Source organism: Balaenoptera borealis (assembly GCF_965194805.1).
Source record: "Balaenoptera borealis genome assembly, chromosome: 5".
NCBI classification, from domain to species: Eukaryota; Metazoa; Chordata; class Mammalia; order Artiodactyla; family Balaenopteridae; genus Balaenoptera; species Balaenoptera borealis.
Window position 1 is genome coordinate 124,406,210 of NC_138862.1, and position 18,356 is coordinate 124,424,565.

An 18,356-nucleotide genomic window follows, 5' to 3' on the forward strand; every position below is an offset into this window, starting at 1 on the left:
GCCTTAGAGACTCCGCCAGGAATGTCCACATGCCCTCACCCTCAAACCAGACGCCACACGCACACAGATTCTTACTTTTAAGTCAGAACACTGTTCATTCCGCAAAAGCTGGTTCAAAAAAAGGTCCCTCCCCCCAATCTCAACCTGAGTGCAGCGCCGGAGACCCTCCCATAGAGAAATGTTGAAGCCTCTACCACCGCTTGGGTACTTGGGAAACAAAGAGCAAAGAAGGGTCGGGTCGCATCTCCCATCCCCCCGCCCATAAGTGAGCTTGTTGAAAAGTTGATTGACACTAGGAAATTCGTAAATCTTTGACTAGTTTGTTAGCTTTTTTTTCAAGGGAACTTTTTGCAGTGAGTAAACTGCATGAATAATACCCTGGTATGTAAGGAGGAAGATGATTTCCTAGTCTTGAGGTTAACTGCAATGCCCTAAGAAGGAAGAAACTGTGACTTGATAGGGCAGGGTAGTTGTTTTCTAGGGCAACAATAGGAATCAGTCTGTCAACAAATATTTTTTGAGGGTCAGACTTAACAAATGATAGCTTCAGAGACTGCACAACGCCAAGGTGAAGACAGCCCCAGCTCTCCAGCAGCTCAGTCTGGGAGGAGACACAGAGAAGGGCAGAGGCACTGGGAGAAAAGAACTAAGATGATTAAACTGGGGAGTCAGGGAAGGCCTTCCTGGGAAATGTACTGCAGGAGGAACTGAAGACAAAGGGGGAGAGGCGGAAAGGGGCCAAGGAGCAGAGGCCGCTTGGGCCAAGGCTGGACAGCCAGAGAGAACGGCCTTGGTATGTGTCTGTGGCCGAGGAGTGACACTTCCAATTCTGCGTGTGTTGCCAGTGACCCCTATGTGATTTTTACACATGTTGGAGAAAGTGAACCTACCTCCTCTTATATGAATGTTTTGCTGTCATTTCAAAAATAGGTCCGAAGCTTAATTTCCCTACCTTCATTTCCAAATCGGAGTTCACAGCCATATTCTCTTACCTGGGCTAGAAACTTTGACTCTTTTTTGAATCCCTTGTCCCCATACAGTTTTCAGTTGCCACATCCTTCTGACTCTGCCGCAATCTCTCCTCTCTCTTCCTTCCTTTCCATTCCCTGTCATTGCCCTTATCAAAACCATCCTCATTTGAGTAGTGTCAACATGTCATAGTGTTTTGTGTGTGTTTTGTTTTCAGAAAGAAGGAGCTTATGAGACTGACTTGGGTCGGAACCTAATGCTATCACTTTTACATGTGTGATGTTTGGGCAAGTTACGCAGTCTTTCTGAACCTGGTTTTTAACCGTAAAATGGGAATTCTATACTTATTCTTCCCTCCTCAAAGGGTGATTCTCAGGATTAAGTCATCCTTGAGAGTGTGTGTGAAGCATCTAGTGGAATGCGGGGCAGGTAGCAGGATTAACTCAGTAAACATCACCCCCGGCTCTTGACTGGAACTCTTAGAACAGGTCTCCCGTCCCTCTCCTTCCTCCTACACATCACTTAAGCTTTCTAAAGCAAAAATTGGAGTTTGTCACTTGTCTGCTCAAAAAAGCATCAATGGCTTCATTCATCCCTTAAGCTGGCAGCAAGCTACACAGTCCAGGTCATGAACAGTACTAGAAACGACGAAGAGTAAAGTTCACATTCCTTGGGCAAGCTTTCAGGGTTGGTCCTGGACCCAGCCTACCTGGCTCCTCTTATCTCCGGCCACACTGAGCCACTTTTCCCACCAGCCGGACGCTGTTAGGAGGACCCTTCCTCCTCCTGGACCAAATGCTGCCCCATCCATCTCTCTTTTTCTCTCACAGACAGAGGTTCTGATCTGTACCTGTTTATGGCATTGATCACTTTCTGCCTGGTGTTATGTTACCTGTGTACTTGTTTATCTCTTCTTCTAGATTCATTTTTTTTTAACTCTTCCAATAAATATCTGTTGAATGAATGATTTGAATCATATTAGCTCACTTACTTCCTCTCCTCTGCAGACCTGAAATTTTCCTGTTTGGGAAATTCTGATTTGTATCAATTATTCATTTTCCTACCTGTCCAAATGGTTAAAATAGGAATGGGAAACCTTAATAACAACCTATAATTTAAAATTAAAAGCTAGTTTTTAAAGGTTTCTTCCTTTCTTTAAAATAACATCTGTACAGATTCTCCTAATTTCCTTTCTTCTCACTAGCTTAACCCCAGGTCCATAACTCTATCACTAAATTGTTTGAAAACAGTTTTACATGAAGTGTAAAATTACATGTTTTTCCTCCCAGGCAGCCTTCCTGTTGCAGGTTTCAGAATTATCATACTCTTTCAGTAAAACTCAGAAACTTCATTTTTTCTTCATCCAAAATCATTCCTAATTACTCTAATTCTGAATAAATGTTTAAGGACATTAATATTCTTTTGCTGGTACTGATTTGCTTTGCAGAGATTTTTAGCAGAGTCAATGTTTCCTTACTGTAAAATATTTGGGAAATAAGGTTTTGTAAAGACTCAAAAGATTTACTCACTATGACAAGAAGGCTGTTGCATCCCCCTCCCTTAATCGCCCTTGCATTGTGTTTTAAATTCAACTAGAGTTCCTCTCATTTCTTCATGATGTTTAGTAACTGGAACAATATTGCATCATACACAAACTTGCCCTTCACTTCCTTCCTCAAATTATTAATGAATGTGTTTAAAGGCCCTCACTCCTATCTCTACCCCCTCCATTCACTACTTTGTCTTTTCCTATTTCTTCACCAGTTTTTAACCTGTTCAGTCTTTCACCGTAACTTGGCTGGCTTCATGGTGTCCAAGGTAGGGAAACTTTTAATAAAAATATGTCCCGCAGCTAGAAACTAATCCCAGAATGTGTCAGTTATACAGCATTGTTTTGAATCAACAATAGCACACACCAACCCATAACATGGCACTATAAAGGGCTATCTCCTGGCCCTGAGTTATTTATTCGCCTTCTTCCTGGTGAGTCAGGGGAAGAGAAATGTGCTTGCTTTTCAATATTTAAATGTAGATCATTTCCATAGGGCTTTACACACATGAAGCAGAACTGATGGGGAGGCAAGCTCCTTTGGTCATTGATGACTTGGTTTCCCATTCATCTCATTAGAGTACCGTTTGTATCTCAAGCATTACACACTCAGTTACATTGTACAATTAGCCTCTACATCCAATCAGTATTTTTCTTTTTGATAAGTTAGGGTGGTGGAAGATGAGGTAAGACCTTAAATATTCAGAATACTTTGCAGAATATTCAAAATGTACTTTTAACTGTTCACCTCAAGATCAAACAGAGCCATAACAGGGATGTCTTCAAAACTACTCATACGTTTTTATCCTACAGCCTCCAGCTCCTCCATTAAAAATATTTTCAGATTTGCTCAACTCCTGGAACAGGACATTGAAAGGCTGAATATTGGAGCATGGGACAGTCTATGCCCTTAGGCCTGCCTGACTTCAGTTGTTTCTCAGCCTCCCTCCTTTTGCACTGTGATGGTATATCCACTATGCCACCACTGCACTTTTCTTGTTATTTTAGACTGATGCACTAATCAGTCTGAAAAGAAAACTGGAGAGTTGGACAATCATGCACTTGTTTCATCTCCTACTCTGTACTCAAGAGATTTCTGTATTTGTCTGGTCAGAGTCGTCCATTCGTCATGAACCCTGGAGACAGGCTGCATCCAGTTGGCAAGAACCGGACCAGGGCCCAGCTGATTTTCATGCTCTGAAGGCATAGCTAAGGTCTTCTGAGGCCAAGAACCCCATCACTTGCCTGGTTGGTACACATTTGAGTTTGTACCTTCAGCGGTCATCAAAGGAGGATGGGGCTAGAGACCCACCTGGCTATACTCATGGCAGGTTGGAGATAAACGTCATCCCCCATCCCGTTCCCTCCCCAGGGCCAAGGGAGAATAATGGAGTGGTGCTTGGATAGATGATGCCCTTGAGTTCTTCCAGACTCTGAAGGAGGGGAAAAGGAGACTTGGATGGAACTAGAAAGGAGCTGGCTACAGAACTGGCCCAAAAACTCCTCAGCAGCAAAACTCAGTGGTGGGGAAAACATCCATAAGGAGAGAGACTCAATAACACAAGCCCAAGAGCAACATCTCTGAAAAGTATCTCTATCTTCTGGCAAAACACGGAAACTAATAGTGCCCTGTATTGAGCACTTATTTGTGCCAGTCTCTTCACGTGGACCCATACGTGTTGATATTACGGTTGTTTATTGTTGCTTTTGTTGTTGTAGTTATTCTATGTCTCTGAGCACAGAAAGGTTTAAAAAGTCCCCCAGGTCAGACAGCTAGGAAATAGGATACCTGAGATGGGGAGCGGATGCGGTTCTGACTACAGTACACACTCTCAATCGCGCCACTCCAGTGCCATCCTACGAGGATCTGTCTACCACTGGGCAGTTTTCCCGGCCGTAAAAGGTTGGGAGAGCCCAGTTCTGAAAGGCACTCAGTCATTCCTGACGGTGAGAGGAACTTCTGAGCAGCTTGCCTGGTATTTTGGAGGTGCAAAAGCTGTTTGGGTGCTTAGCCCCCATGCAGCAACACCGGCTCCAGAAAAGAACCATAGGAGAATCTTATTTGAACAAAGAAGGGAACAGGTTGCTCCTGGAGACAGAAAGGACTCCAGAAAGAGGGGGCCTGACTGGGGGGTCAGAGCCAGCAATTCCTGCACTCGCCGTTTGGTTACATAAGCAGGATTCTGTGGGTACAAAACGGTTTTATTTCTGGCTCCATGTCCTTTTCTCCCTGCTCTGCAACTACTTCTGTCCCAGCCCTCGGTCAAGTCTCATACAGGTTAGGCTGCTTGTCCCATCACTTTTAGTTACCAAAAATGTCTCATGACAGTAATGTAACTGTCTAGTTCAGACTAATAATCAAAACTTCTCACTTCAAAGTTAAGCCTTCTCCTCTGTCCAGATTTAGACCTGTCCCAGGCTGGAAGGTTTACAGGAGGAGGGCAGGATGACGTTGACTTCTTGCCTTTTTTCTGGGCTCCTTCTGCACTCAGTGAGGTTGCTGACACCTTGGGGATAGGCAGGGTCCAGGGGAAGAGGGCATGGGGAATGATACCGTCTTAGACGACCTTCCCGGCATGATGTGGCATTGCCGCGCTCTGAGTCGGACGATGCTCACAGCTGCCTTTCTTTCATGGATCACTTAGGTGGGTTTCCTGGAGATTCTCTGTTCTGAATCTCAACTCTAGCCATGTCACCTCCAGCCAGCAGCTGATAACTGCAAACATTTGACCCCTAGATTTCCTCAGCCCACCCCTCTGCTGGGTCAATCCGTCTGGCACCTTCCACTTTGGATGAAGCTCTTTAAGTGATGTCTCCAGTCAATCCCTCCTGGGAATTGTGCGCCCTCTCAGTGGATGGGAAGCTCCCTCCTTCTCTCTCACTTTTGCTCTGCTGTTCTGCTACCTTAGGGCAGTAGCCTCAGCTTCTTGCCTTTAGATTTCTCAGGTCTGTCACACTCCAGGGACACCCCCAGGTGCAATGAGGAGTCCCTTGGAGGTCACTTTCACTTGTCTTGGTAAGAAACACCCTCTTTGCCTTTGCCCACAAGAAGGGCATGGAGAAGTGCCATAGCATAGTAACAACTCTTTCCAGAAGACTTTTCCACCCTCTTCCTGTTATAGGCCAGAGCGAAAGATGGCTAAAGCCGGCCCATGGAATGGCTCCCCCCGACTCTTGCAGATCCTGCATAGGAGGTCTGGCCTCTCATATTAGGATGTGAGTACTGTCCTGTCACACCAGGAAAGTGAGACGGGAGAGGCTAATCATGCCACTCCTCACACCCAGACCACAGAAGAAAATGATGGACCTTAAAGGAGACTGGCTGGGGAAGGCCTCCCAGCTGTTGGGAGGGAGTGGTCCAGAGACCCTCTCTGACTTCCTGAGAGGAGGATAGTCCAAAAGGGTGAGGCACAAGGGATGATGAGCTTGATGGCACTGGAACCCTGAGGCTGACCCAGGAAGGCATCATACCCCAGCCTGCTCCTGCAAACTGCAGACAGCAGGGGAAGGATGCTCCCTTCAGGAGGGCCTAGGTCCAGGGGACTCTCAGCCCCAGGGCGTGTAGAGTCTCAGAATCTGAATGACTGGCTGCTCCTGGGGAGAGTAGAGTGATGGCCTGCTAGTGTATATCTTCCAGGGAGACTGGAGAGGCCTACAAATGTGCGTGAAGATTAGATGACCTGAACCCAGGAGATGAATTTGCCGAGGGCTCACTCTCCAGGACTGGAGGAGGAATGCTTACTCAGTCAAAAAAAGCACTGAACCTTGATAACTACAAGCACCTATATCTAACTTGTCAAGTAAAAAAATCTATTCTTTCAAAACACTTTTTCTTTAGATATCATTTTAGGCTTATATATACCCTTTACCTAATTCTCTAAATGTTAACATTTTAAAATATTTACTTTACGGTCTTGCCATTTATTCTCTCTCTCTCTCTCCCTCCCTCCACCCATTCCTGAAACCATTCTAGAGTATGTGGTGCCTCTACCCATAAATACTTCCATGTATATACCCTAAAGAAAAAAGAGTTCTCTTATGCGACCTAGCGCAATGATCAAAATCAGGAAATTAACAGTGATACCATATAGTAGGTAATCTACAGGCTTTATCCAAATTTCACCAACTGTCCCAATAACGATCTTTACAGAAAAGGAAAATCCCGGATCATGAGTTGCATTCAGCTATTATACGTCTTTAATCTAGGACAGTTCTTCAGTTTTTCCTTGTCTTTCACAAGCTTGACATTTTTGATCAGTACAGGCCAGTTATTTTGCAGACTATCCCCCAGTGTGTGTTGTGCATTTTTGGTAGGGATACTACGTAAGCAATGCTGAGTTCTTCTCAGTACATCTTTTCAGGAAGCTCCTGGTGACTGTCTATCCCACTACTGATGACGTTAACTTTGATCTCTTAGTTAAGATGGTGTCTGCCAGATTTGTCCTGTGAGGTCACTGTGTTCCCATGTCATGAATAAGTATCTCGTGGGCTGATACTGGATATTTAATAAAAGCGAATTTCTTTGTATCCCCATACATGTTCCTCCTTCCGTATTCTGCTTGGATGAATTACATCTTCACTTGGCCAACTGCCTAAGCTAGAAACCAGGCAGTCATCACTGTTTCTTCTTCCTTGTCTTTTGCGTTCAATAACCAAATCCTATAGATTCTGCCCCTTTAATGCCTTTCAAACTGGTCTTCTTCCCCATTTCTACTACCACTGCTTAGCTCAGCTTCTCATCATCTTTCCCTTGAATTACTGAGACACCCCTAAGTAGGCTCTCTACTTCCTGTCTATCCCTCTCCCCACCCTACCCACTTTTGCCACCAGAGCTGTCTTTCAAAAATGCCAATCTGCATTTTCCTACCTAAAAATCTTTAATGAAGTAGTTGCAAACTGGAGGTTTTCAGGCAGTGATGGGAACCATATGACACATGTACTACAACTCTGTACCATAACAAAATACCACAGACTGCATGGCTTAAACAGCACAAATTTCTTTTCTCACAGTTCTGGAGGCCAGAAGTCCAAGATTAAGGTTGTGGTCAATTCTATTTCTGGTAAGAGCTCTCTTCCTGGCTTTCAGATGGTGCCTTCTTGCTCTGCCCTCACATGGCCTTTCTTTGATGCCTGCACATGGAGAAAGAGAACGAGCTATCTGGTGTGTCTTCTTGTAAGGAGACACTAATCCTATTGGATCAGGGCCCCTCTCTTATGACCTCATTTGACCTTAATTACTTCCTTAAAGACCCCATCTCTAAACACAGCCACACTCCACAATACATATTTTAGGGCTTCAACATGAATTTCAGGGAAACACAGATGTTCAGTCCATAATACGCTCCCACATCTCCCTTTCTCATACCCATGGCACACACTGTTAATCAATCACAGCACTCTTTCCTACTGAATTTGAATGAGCCTCAGAACATTGTGTCCCACCTTCTGAAGATCAAAGTCTCTCTTGAAGCTGGGACGCATGCATGTGACTCAGTTTCCCCCAGGGAGCTTTAGCCATGAGAGACTTTAATTCAAAGGAGAGAAATATGAGGAAGAAGAGGACATTGTTGATGAAGGCAGTAAAGCATAGCAGAAAGACCTCAGGCAGTAAAGGTAGAGGCCTGTGTTACTGTATCCTGTGCAAGCCACAGTGCCTGCGTATGTTGACCAGATGTGTGACTTGGGTATTGTTCTTAGATGAAAAGCTTTCCACTTGACTCTTTGACCCTCCGAGAGATTCTTAGTTACCCAGAGCCTTTAATGCGTTTGTTTCCTGCTTAACCTAACTAGGATGGGTTCTGTTGCTACAACAACAAATACAAATGATATAGTCCTGCACTTTATGTGCTGATATGTCGAGCTCTTTGCAGCTTCCTAAATGTGCCAGGTGGTTCTGTGCAGATTTGCTGCACTCCACCTGCGCCCTTTGTCCAAGATATCCTCCCTACCCCACCCCATCACCATACTAGGTAGGAGGCTTTTGGCTGCAAGTAACAGAAAAACTGTCAGAAAATGGCTTAAACGGTTACAGTTTATTTTGTCCATAAAAAAAGTCCTTATGGGTCCTCAAAAAAATTAAAAATAGAATTATTATATGATCCAGCAATTCCACTTCTGGGTACATACCCCAAAGAACTGAAAGCAGATTCTCAAAGGGATTTGTACACCTATGTTCATGGCAGCACTATTCACAATAGAGAAAAGTTGGAAGCAACCTAAATGTTCATTGACAGATGAATGGATAAGCAAAATGTGGTATATACATATAATGGAATATTATTCCGCCTTAAAAAAGAAGGTAATTCTGATGTGTTACAACATGGCTGAAACTTGAGGCTATTATGCTAAGTGACATAAGCTGGTCATCAAAAGACATATACTGACATATCTTGGGCTTCCCTGGTGGCGTAGTGGTTGAGAATCTACCTGCCAATGCAGGGGACACGGGTTCGAGCCCTGGTCTGGGAAGATCCCACATGCCGCGGAGCAACTAGGCCCGTGAGCCACAACTACTGAGCCTGCGCGTCTGGAGCCTGTGCTCCGCAACAAGAGAGGCCACGATAGTGAGAGGCCCGCGCACCGTGATGAAGAGTGGCCCCCGCTTGCCGCAACTAGAGAAAGCCCTCGCACAGAAACGAAGACCCAACACAGCCAAAAAAAATAAAATAAAAATAAACAAGAACCTAATGTTCATTTAAAAAAAAAAAAAAAGACATATACTGAAAAATTCCACTTTTATGTGGTACCTAGAGTAGTCAAAATCCTAGAGACAGAAAGTAGAATGGTGGTTGCCAAGGGCTGAGGAGAGAGAGGAAGGGAGAGTTATTGTTTGAAGGGTACAGAGTTTCAGTTTTGCAAGATGAATGGTGTTCTGGAGAAGGATAGAGGTGACGGTTGCACAACAATATGACTATACTTAATACCACTGAATTGTACATGTAAAAATGGCTAAGATGGTAAATTTTATGTTATGTATATTTTATCACAATAAATTTTTTTTCTGGTGGGTAGTCCTTAGGTACACAGCCCCAGGATGATTAATTCATCAACTCAACATTACCAAGCTTTTGAGTTAGCTTCTTTGCCATTCTCCTGGCTTTGACCTCATGAGCACAAGATGACTGCTGCAGCTCTAAACATCTCAACATCCAACGACAGGAATGAGCATTTTCTCCTAAAGTATCTCTCTTTCTCTTTTTTTTTATTAGAGGGGAAAACCCTTCCCAGACAGTTTTTCTGGAAGTCACCCCCACCATTACACTCCCTCCAACCCGGACCAGGTGTCTTCTCCTTAACATCACATTTGCAATCATGATGAATGTATAATTGTCTTAGCCTGATCAACATCAATACCCCTGAATCTGGAGATGGACTCTCCTTCCCAAAGTGCTTTTCTGCCTGAGACCTGAACTAAACCAATGTTGTGAGAAAGAAAAGGGAGCAATAGCCTCAGAGTAAACAGCCAATTCTGTACACCACACCAACATACCTACTTATCTTTCAATAATAAGTTCAACTGAAAATATTTCAATAACGCCTAACACCGGAGATTCATCTGGTTTGCTCTGTAGAACTGGCCTCTTCTTTCTTGGTGTCACTATAGTACCCTGTGTGTACATTCACTGTAATGCCCAAAGCACATTTACCTTTCCATTTGTTCACCTCTATGTAAGATTCTCAAAGATTGTGTTACCAAGTCCAAGCTCATACTGCTTGCTGCACAACAAGCCAATAAATCGAGAGCCGAGTCATCGGGGCAAGGAATAGTGACTTTATTCAGAAAGCCAGCAGACAAAGAAGATGGTGGACTAGTGTCCCAAAGAAACATCTTATCCAAATTTGAATTCAGGCTTATTTTATACTAAAAGGGGAGGCGGTGTGGCTAGTTGTTTCAAACTCCTTGGTGTCAGAATCCTTTGTTCCTGCAGCTGTCCAGGTAGATTATGTCACGATGTTCCTGTAAACTTCCAACAACACAAATATTATTCTCTGTTCTGCAACTTTTTATCTCTATATGAATGGAAAAGTATTATACCTTTAAAGGTCAGAGCCTTAAGAACGGGCTATCCTGTATACTTCAGACTATAGGCAACATTCTTAACTTGTAGCAAAAGCAACAGCAAAGTTTAAAGTAAAAGAAACGGTCCAATATGGAGTCAGATTTGTTTTTCCCTATTACAACTGGACAATATTTTATTTGTCTTTGCCTCTCTTGTGCATAGAAAACATGGAAGAACACAGAAGGCACTTATTAAATGATTGCTGATTGATGAATGAATAAATGAATGAATGAATGAGCAAATGAATGAGATGGCCTGTTTAGAGAAGCTGCTAATAAATGAGCTCAGAATTCTGAATTTAAAACCCACAAGGGAAACCAGAGCAGACCACATAACCATGGTGGGCTGAGCCTGAGCTTTGCAGAAAGCTTAGATGCAAAGAAAAGGCAACGTCTCAGAAGTCAGATGAGGAAGGTGGAAGGGAAGGAGGCAGGGTCTGGGGTTTGCAATCTTTCCCCTGGGCTGGGCCTGTGTATGTCACAAGCAGCTCATTTTTTGGCAGAGGTAGCTGAGGAGAGCAGAATCTCATGGGTCATGAACTGTTGTCTAGTAGTGGGCTAGATCTAACCATCTTCCATTTTTTTGTGGGTTGTTGTAGAAGCTGGAAAATTGATTTCAACCTTGCAGGTTGTTTTCATACTTGTTACTATGGTCAAATCTCCAGGGAGCTTTATCAGCTTGTGGCTACATCCTTACTCCCAGTAATCCATTTTAGCAGATGTCTTATCTGGAACAACACAGAAGAAATTTATTAGGATCTCAGTGAAAGTGTGCTGAGCGGTAGGACGGGAGGAGAGCTAGATTCTGAGAATTCTCTAGGAGTGAGCAAAAGATGGAGAGTAACCGTGACTGCTCGTATTGATCACGTCTTTTGATTTTTACACCATTTTTATTGGAGTATAGTTGCTTTACAACGTTGTGTTAGCCTCCACTGCACAACAAAATGAATCAGCCATACACATACAGATATCCCTTCCCTTCTGAACTTCCCTCCCATTTAGGTTACCACAGTGCATTAGGTAGAGTCCCCTGTGCTGTACAGTATGTTCCCATCAGTTGTCTATTTTATACATCGTACCAATAATGTATATGTGTCAATCCCAGTCTCCTAATTCCTCCCTCCCCTCCCCTTTCCCCCTTGGTATCCGTACATTTGTTCTCTACATCTACGTCTCTATTTCTGCTTTGCAAATAAGATCATCTATACCATTTTTCTAGATTCCACATGTATGCGTTATTATACCATATTTGTTTTTCTCTTTCTGACTCACTTCATTCTGTATGACACTCTCTAGGTCCATCCACGTCTCTACAAATGACCCAGTTTTGTTCCTTTTTATGGCTGAGTACTATTCCATTGTATATATGTACCACATCTTCTTTATCCATTCCTCTGTTGATGGACATTTAGGTTGCTTCCACATCCTGGCTATTGTAAATAGTGCTGCAATGAACATTGGGGTGCATGTGTTTTTTTGAATTATGGTTTTCTCTGGGTATATGATCATGTCTTAAATGTGATAGCTATTTAATTTGGTGTGCTAGGTTTATATTTTTATATTAAGAATAAAAATATGTATAAGGGCTTTTCATGAATTTTCTAGAAACCTTCATATTCAACTCTAGTTTTTCACAGGGTGTGGAATTCTTCAATAGAAATTCTCCTACCTTAAATGTTTTTAGGAACCTGAATTCTATGATTTGACTGATATTACTGTATGTATGTAGTGCTGTTTAAGAATTAATATCACAAACTTGAAATGTTTAAAATGGAAAAAAAAAGCTGTCTTTCATTTGGTCTTTGGGAAGAGAAGATGTAAGGAAACAACAGCCCGTTTCCTCCACTTTTCTGTATGAGTTTTTCAACTGTGGCCTTATTGACATTTTGGCTGAGATAATCCTTTGCTATAGGGTCTGTTCTGCACATTGTAGGATGTTTAGCAGCATTCTGGCCTCTACCCACTAGATGCCACTAGCATCTTTCCCGTGGTGACAATCAAAAATGTCTGCAGACATTGCCAATTGTCCTTTGGGAGGCAAAATCACCCCCTGTTCTACATTAACACATCTCTTATATAGTAGCGGGGTCATTGTGTGTGTAAGTCAGAGACCTGTCAAACCTGAGATCCACATGGTCCAGTCCCTGAGTGGGTGGGGTTCTAAGGAGCAAAGTCCTGATAGGATTTCTACTCTTCATCTCAAGGAATATAAATAAGGGTCAGTATGTAATCTAGAGCAGCTCTTATCAAAACACCTTTCCTTTTCTCTAATATCCAACCATCCATTTCTCACCCTCTTTCCCCAGAATAGCAGCTCTCATCCACCCATTCTCTCCCTACATCCCTCTGTGGCCTCCTCCCACTCCCACTTGATGCCTCTGAACAACATTCATGCCCCCTACTCTCCATTTTTTCCCTTAGAATCTACCCGTGTGGCTTACACCAACTCGATCTCTCTTCCTTTCCCCTGATTCTCCAAAGATCTGATCTGGACCTTCCAAGCTCTTCTCCACAGTTGGGTGTGGGTGGATGGGAGGAACTGAGCTGCTCTAGCAGCACCAAATTTAGCAGTGGGGAGGAGGATGGGGAAAGCTGGCAACACTCACATGTGTGAAGAGTTGCAGATTTTTTCACCCTACTCACAAATGTGCAAAGAAGATGTAGCATTTCATTTCTCCAAAACTGTTCTCATCTTTCTTACCAGCTTCCAACCACTAAATAGAAGGAGAACTATTCTGGCACAATTTAAATAGACATTTTAGGTAAAGGGTCCATCTCTTTAGGTAAAAAATGCTACGTCTCTCGGGCAACTGCTGGGGCTAACAAACCCTGGAGAGACAGACAGCAGAAGATGGAACCCTCAGATGCATGCAGCCTCTCCTGCTTCCTTGTTGCTTTCTGCTGTGGGAGTGGTCTGGGCACTCCTGGGTTGTATCTAACCCATCCCTGGGAGTTCAGTGAGGACCTGCCGTTGAGGCTGTATTTACAGTACCCATGGTCTGGTTCCTCCTGGAAGCTCACGGATGACTCTGTCGCTGCTCTGGCTGCTGCTGCAGACCCCTTACCCTCCATCTGGCTCTTGCCTAGAATGTTCACCCTGCATCTTGCTGCCGACTCACCTTTCCATCATGATGGCTGAGGTGTGGCCGTCTCTTGGCTCTCAACTCAGCTACTTTCCAGGCCTCTTCTATGGACCAGGTGGAAACTCCTTCATCCAATTTATTCCATGCTGGTTCTAGGGGCAGCCCAGGAAATTAGATTCTGCCTCTCTCCCTGCAGAATCGTGCTGTGCTATTGAGTTAAATCGGGATGTAGCCACTCCTGGGGGGTGCCAGCTGACCTGCAAGGTAAGCCCCTCCCAGAGTCCCAAAGATGAAAGCTTCAGAAGCCCTCAACCTTTCCCCCACCTACTTAACAAACCTGCCCACTTTGGGTGGAATCAGGAGAAGGGAGATTAGCATCACCTCTGACAACCTAGGGCTAGTGGGGCGGCAGGGATGGGGTGGGCATTCTTTCTTTTCCTTGTCTACTTCCCTGTGTAAACTCTATGATCAAACTGACTTTTGATATGCCAACAAGAGAAATAAAGGAATCTAGAACATCTTTTCTCTCCCGTGTGAAACCTAGCTTTTAAGATCATCTGGCGGAAAAATACGAAAATCCTATTTGGAAGCTGATACTTAATTTTTTTTTTTCTTTTTCTTTGTGTCCCTCTGTAACAACACTAAGCCTCCCTGAGGCAAGTGGAAACCGCTGGAAATACGAGGCAGGGGGAAGGGCAGTGTAAGGAAATAAAAAAGAAAGCAGCATATTTGGGTATCTCACAATGAAATTATCACCATTATATACACTGATAATTCTTCCCATCACATGTCATGTTCTAACGTGGTAGTTCCATAGAGACCTGCAAGGGTAAGACCGCAGCCTGTGGGCAGACTGCGTCTGTCCAGCGAATGGCCGGAAGGAGATGTCGGTCCTCAGACAGGAAACCAGAACTCTGAGGGCAAATCTTAACAGACAGGAGAACTGTTTACCATCCTTGAGGTCTCTTGACCTGGAATCACAGGGCCTCAGGACTAGGACAGCCCTCCCAGGTGTGGGCTAATTTTCTCTCCCAAATGAAGTCAGGCCAGAGCCTGCCCAGAGAGACTTCTTTGTAGCACTGTGCTTCCCTGATTCTACAGTTCAAAAGGTCAATGTAATAAAATGTTTTTAATGGGAAGACTAACATAGGGTTATCAATTTAAAAGAAAAATTATTTTCTTGCAGTATAGTTGATTTACTATGTTGGGTTAATTTCTACCGTACAGCAAAGTGATTCAGTTATACATATATACACATTCTTTTTCATATTCTTTTCCATTATGGTTTATCCCCGGATATTGAATAGAGTTCCCTGTGCTATACAGTAGGACCTTGTTGTTTATCCATTCTGTATATAATAGTTTGCACCTGCTAATCCCAAACTCCCACTCCATCCCTCCCCTCACCCCCTCTTGGCAACCACAAGTCTGTTCTGTGAGTCTGTGTGTCTGTCTGTTTCGTAGATATGTTCATTTGTGTCGTATTTTAGATTCCACATGTGAGTTATCAACTTTTTATTTTGCCAAGCAAGTATGTTTAAAACAAACCCCTATTCCTATCATCAATGTTTATTTTTTTTTAAAAAAAGGACTTTAACACCTGAAAGGCTGGTGGTTTTGTTTTAAGGTAGGCGGCATTATCGGTAAGAAAGAAAGCTACACAGATGCCTGGAATGGCACGGAGCAAAGGCATGAACAGAGGCAGGGAAGGGAGATAGGCAATGTCTATTCCAGGGCGGTAGGTATACTAAGAAATGCCTACAGGATTTGTATAGGGGCCTATGGGAAGCAGACTGAAAGGAAGTTAGAGCATGTCATGGAGATCCTTCAGTAACAGGGTGAGAAACTGGAATGTCAGCTTTGAGAGAGTCAGACCTTCTGACTCTTTCATGAGAAGGGAATTGACACGAAGAAAACCATGTTGGGGAAATTTAAGTTGTAGGTTATGTGCAGTCTCTGATGGAATTACTACATTTTGAGGGAGGGAGGCTAGAGAAAGGAAAGCCATTTAGGAGAGAAAATATGGAACCATCCCAGACTTTGGCTGAAGTGTAATCTTTAGTGGGAGATGAATGGGGCACTTTTTCTGTGTCTGTCGGTTATTGTGTCTATTGGTGACCATGGCAAGGATGGTGGGTGATTTTAAAGAGTGCTACATATATTCCTAATAACTTAATCCATAGTCACAGGGTAGACTTTAACATTTTAGACAATTCCTCTTTCATTCTGTACAGAAGTTTGTCCATATTTATGCCACCTTTCTGCCTTGATTCATCCTATCCTGGTGTCTGTACTGTTATATGGCTTGTACGTTTCCTTTGGATCACTTACCGCACTTTGTGATTATTTCATTATTGTGAGCATTTCAGTAATGTCTGTTTCCTCCACTAAACCACAGGGACAGGGTCCATGTATTTTCTTCACGATTATATCTCCAGCCCCAAGCATGGGGCCCACCCGATATTTGATAGGCACTCAATAAATATTTACTGACTGTGTAAATGAGTGAACGAATAAATGAATGTAGGAAGAATGATTGGAGTCATCCCCCTCAAACACACGTCACCGAGTGCCTCTCTGTGTGTGGGCCTGTGCTAGGTTACGTCTTGTGATGGAGGGAGGTCCTCGAGGGCCACAATCAAACATAAATAATAGATCCCATGATCACTGCTACAGGAAGTGGGCTTGGTGGCTCCCCGTGGCCTTTCCCCTGCCTGTGTTTATGAGGCAGGGTGCTAGTGCAGCGCCACCTGTTGGAGAAAACAGAAAATCCAGCTTTTTGCTCAATCGCATATCTGTTTACAAATAAACACGTTGTAGTCCGATCTAGTTTTTGCCGACTGAGGATCTTCTCTGGCATTTGAAACTTTTTACATTTTAAAACTTTGGCTTCGGGACTTCCCTGGCGGTCCAGTGGTTAAGACTCCGCGCTTCCACTGCAGGGGGCACGGGTTTGATCCCTGGTGGGGGAGCTAAGACCCTGCATTACCTGCGGCAAGGCCAAAAAATAAAAATAAAAATAAATAGAGGGAGGGGATATGGGGACATGTGTATGCATATGGCTGATTCGCTTTGTTGTGCCACAGAAACTAACACGGTATTGTGAAGCAATTATACTCCAATAAAGATCTATTAAAAAATTAATAATAATAAAATAAAAATTTGACTTCATTTCCTCACCAAAATGTACCGTTTTCTTACTCTTTCTCTATTAAATAGTAGTTTGAATTCCATTCTCCATGTTTCAGATAAAGGAATCTTCTATGTTAAATTGTAGTAAAATTTCTGTTACACAGAAGGAGTCAGGGAGTGGGGCAATGACTAGAATTACCTTATGAGCCATGTATGCATGAGTGACTCGAAGACACAGATATTTGTGCTAGAAATACATTCTATAGCCATGGTGTGACAGCACAATAAAAGATTATTGAAAGGGAACTTCAGGAACATGCAGTTCCTCAGTCATTATCGTAAACACTTGTTATTACACTGGAACAGCGCAAACATAGCAGTTAATGGAATCCTGGCCAAAGATGTTACTACTTAATACTTTACAGGGACACATATATTTTCAAACATTGTATGTCAAACACATATGCACACCTTGGCCTATTTGTCCGTTTTAGGAGAAACGCATATTGACTTAAAGGATGCTGAGTTCCCAGGGTCTCTTGTCAGTGGTTTTCTCGTGTCAATGTCAAAGAGGAAATGTTGGCTTGCTAGTCTGGACAGATTCCAAACTCTTTTTAAAAGTCCTATGTTTTGGTATTTGATATTTTATCTTTTATTTGCTTTCCTGGCTCCAGGTTCCATATCAGAAGTGGAACCTCTTTCTGATCCTTTTATTTGGGGAGGTAGGAGGAAAAGCATATTTTCTCCTTATTGATTTCTAGGAAATATCTACATACATCAGATTAGAACCATTTGTATGTATATGTGATGAGCTGCTATTTTCTCATAGTCTGTGTGTGTGTGTAGCCTTGTTTGTAATATTTTCATAGAAATTGTCAATTTTTATGGATCCAAATTCAATCTTTTCCTTTGTGATAATTTTTATCACCACTTTTTTGCTCAGAATATCTTTTCTTTCCAGAGACCAGATATATGTGTACTCAGTTTTATTTTGTTTTTCTGATTTTTATATTTTCCATTGTGCTCTTTGATTCATTTGAAATTGAGTGTACCATTTGAACCAAGCTTCACATATTTCCCCCAAATAGGAAGTAATCTCAACACCATGTGTTTAATAGACCACTTTCTTTTCATTGGTTTCTGTTCCTTCTTTTATTATAAACTTCATAATCTTATACATAAAAATCAATTTCATGACTTTTATTTCTGTTCCAGCAGCTTGTCAATTATTGTGCCAATACCACACATATTTAACTCCAATAATTATTTAATAACTTTCAGTATCTAAGTCTTCCTTATTACTATTCCCCTTGGAATTTTTATTACCTATTCTTGTTTGTTTTTTCTTCCAAATGAACTATTAGAATCATCTCACTATTTCCCAAAATACAACTATTAGAACTTTGATTCACCCCTTTACATCCTATTCAACAAGTATTTATTAAGAATTGATATGAAGGAGTTAATAAACATTGACCAGATAATAATGGCATCAACATTTGTGTGTACTTCCTTATATTTGTAAGACGCTTCAAATATTTTAAAGGGTATCTCCTTTCATATT